This window comes from Chelonoidis abingdonii, chromosome 10 (genome assembly GCF_003597395.2).
Source record: "Chelonoidis abingdonii isolate Lonesome George chromosome 10, CheloAbing_2.0, whole genome shotgun sequence".
NCBI classification, from domain to species: Eukaryota; Metazoa; Chordata; order Testudines; family Testudinidae; genus Chelonoidis; species Chelonoidis abingdonii.
In genome coordinates, this window is record NC_133778.1 from 79,108,691 (window position 1) to 79,112,407 (window position 3,717).

A 3,717-nucleotide genomic window follows, 5' to 3' on the forward strand; every position below is an offset into this window, starting at 1 on the left:
CCAGACATGACTCTCAGCCATCCAGTAAAACAGAGGTTTATTCAATGGCAGGAACAGGGTCTAAAACAGAGCTTGTAGGTGCAGAGAACGGGACCCCTCGGCCGGGTCCATTCTGGGGTCCAGCGAGCCAGACAACCCCGTCTGCCCTCAGTTCCTGTCCCCAGCCAGCTCCAGACTGACACCCCCTCCAGCACCTCCTCTCTGGTCACCTGATCCCTTTGTTCACCTTTAGCCATCCCCTTGTAGGGGGGAAAGGCCCCGGCAATTTGTTGCCAGGAGACAGCGTGTCAGTGATTTATGGTCACTCGCCTTTATCCCACCACCTAGAGGCTTAAGAAATGCATAGGGGAAACTGAGGCACCCACACAATATTCAGAGGAAACATTAAGAACAGTCCCACTTCGTCACAACTAGTCAAGTCTAAAAGCCCTGAGGGTTTCTTTCCCTTTTATTTATTTATTTTGTGTGTATGGAGGGGTGGGAGAGTAAGCTACAAACATGTTAATGTAACATTACTGTTATGCATTAAACCAGAATGTTAAAGACACATAACGGACACATAACCTTAACTCTGCCCCCAATCACATCTGCTTTACAATACAGTCCTTGCTAAGGAAATCACACGCTATTTCTCAGATAATATAATTCTTTCTTTCCCCTAACAACTCTAGGGCAGAAACCTGTGATTGTGTGATTAAGGACTATTGGGTGATGTGTATGCACAAGGGGGGAAGGGGCAGAGTTCAGGTGACATCTTCAGCCTTTGCTTTCTCATTTCCTGATTTTTGGCCCATTTAAAGTTGTCATTGAAACAGATGAAAAGGGTCGTGTGTGTGTTTCCGTCTCCCTGCTGCCTGGATAAGCTCTGTCCAGTGTTTGTCTTTCACAATGGAAATTGGTAAGTAGCATGGGGTCCACCAAGGATTTGTAGTAGGACCAATGTTGTGCAACATATTCATGTATGATCTGGAAAAGGAGGTTAACAGGTGACTGTAATGGGTTGGGTCAGAGAGACCACCCTTGGGGCTGCCACCTGATGGGCTGAGTACCTCTGAGTCCATTTTCCCTGCCAGCTTGGGACTTCAATACCCTGTCCTGTTGAGCCAGACACGCTAGCCTGCTACAACACAGACCCAGATCTGAACCATGGCCCCCAAAGCTGCAGACTTAACTAAGAAGTGCTCCAGCACCCAGCTCCCCAGTTCCCAGTGATATCTAAACCCCAAATCAATCCGTTTTATTCTGTGTAAAGCTTATACAGGGTAAACTCATAAACTGTTCACCTTCTATAACACTGATAGAGAGAGATGCACAGCTGTTTGCTCCCCCAGGGATTACTTACTTGCTCTGTGTTAATTAATAAGCAAAAGTGATTTTATTCAATTTAGAAAGTAGGATATAAGTGGTTCCAAGTAATAACAGACAGAACAAAGTCAGTTACCAAGCAAAATAAAACAAAAACACACAAGTCTAAACCTAATGCAACAGGAAACTAAATGCAGGTAAATCTCGCCCTCAGAGATGTTCCAAGAAGCTTCTTTCACAGACTGGACTCCTTCCTAGGCTGGGCCCAATTCTCTCCCCTGGTACAGCCCTTGTTCTAGCTCAGGTGGTAGCTAGGGAATTTCTCATGACTGCAGCCCCCTTTGTTCTGTTCCACCCCCTTATATAGCAGGGCCACCCAGAGGACTCAGGGGGCCTGGGGTCTTCGGCGGCAGGGTGCACCCGCTTCAGCGGTAATTCGGCACCAAAGTGCCCCAAAGACCCGCGGCGGAGCCCCCTGCCACTGAATTACCGCTGGACACCCGGCACTTCAGCGGTGGGTCCTGCTTCTGCGGCAATTCGGCAGTGGGGGGGGCCTTCCGCAAAGACCTGGAGCGGAAGAAGCTCCAGGGGGCCGGGCCCCACGAGAGTTTTCCGGGGCTCCCGGAGCGAGTGAAGGACCCTGCTTTAGGGGCCCTGAAAAACTCTCGTGGGGGCCCCTGTGGGGGCCGGGGCCTGGGGCAAATCGCCCCACTTGCCCCTCCCTGGGTGGCCCTGCCCAGATGTTCTGTTTTTCTGACTTTTTCTTATAAAGACCCCCCAACTCATGTCCCGTTTTTTCACAGTTGCTGTCTGGTTACCCTGTATAGCTTTGGCACAAGGCGGGAATCTTTTGTCTCTCTGCTTCCCCCGCCCCTTCTAAATGAAAAAGCCCCAGGTTTAAGATGGATTCCAGTACCAGGTGACATGGTCACATGTCCTGTGAGATCCCAGCCTCCATTCTTCCCGGCCTGGCTCACAGGAAGGCCTGCAGGTAACCAGAGCCATCCAGTCAATTGTCCTGGTTGAAGGGAGCCATCAGGATTCCAAACCACCATGAATGGCCCCCACTTTGCATAATTACACTAGAACCTCAGAGTTATATTTCATATTCCTAGTTCAGATCCAAGAGTGATACATTCATACAAATAGGCCAATCACACTCAGCATTATATGAGGCCTTTTGCATGAAGCATATTCCAGTTACATTATATTCACACGCATTAGCATATTTTCATAAAATCATATGGAGTGCAACGTCACCGTGACAAAGTTTGCAGATGATACAAAATGACTCAAGATAAGTTCCAAGCTGACTGAGATGAGTTACAAAGGGAAAACTGGGTGACTGGACAAGAAAATGGCAGATAAAATTCACTGTTGATAAATGCAAAGTGATGCACATTGGAAAACATAATAGCACCTGTACATATACAATGATGGGGTCTAAATTAGCCGTTTCCACTCAAGACAGATCTTGGAGTCATGGGGGCTAGATCTGTGAACACATCTGCTCGATGTGCAGTGAACAGAATGTTGGGAACCATTAGCAAAGGGATAGATAAGAAGACAGAAAATGTCATAATGCCACTAACTATGTCCATGGTAGGCCCACATCCTGAATCCTGTGTGCAGATGTGGTTGCCCCATCCCAAAAAAGATCTATTGGAATTGGAAAAGGTTCAGAAAAGGGCAACAAAAATGATTATTAGGGGGATGGAACAGCTGCCATATGAGGAGAGGTTAAAAAGTCTGGGACATTCAGCTTAGAAAAGAGACAACTAAGAGGGGATATGAGAGAGGTCTGTAAAATCATGACTGGTGTGGAGAAAGTAGATAAGGAAGTGAAGTGTTATTTACTCCTCATAACACAAGAACTGGAGGTCACCAAATGAAATTAAGAGGCAGCGGGTTTCAAACAAACAAAAGGAAGTATTTTTTCACACAGTGCACTGTCAACCTGTGGAACTCTCTGCCAGGGGATGTTGTGAAGGCCAAGACTATAACAAGGTTCAAAAGGGAGCTAGAGAGATTCATGGAGGATGGGTCCATCAATGGCTATTAGCCAGGATGGGCAGGGATGGTGTCTCTAGCCTCTGTTTGCCAGAAGCTGGGAATGGGCGACAGGCGCTGGATCACTTGCTGATTCCCTGTTCTGTTCATTCCCTCTGGGGCACCTGCCATTGGCTGCTGTCAGCAAACAGGGCACTGGGCTAGAGGGACCTTTGGTCTGGCCACTCGCAGGTGCGTGTCCCTGTCCCTGCCTCTGTGTGTTTCTGGCGCTGATAAGGGGCGCTGGATTCAAGCCCTCAATCCCCTCCCGCCCCCCGTTTATCCACAAACCAGGATCCCGCCCCCGGCAAAGGGAGGCACTTGCGGACTTCCCGATGCTGCTGCGTCCCTGAGCTCAGCGCT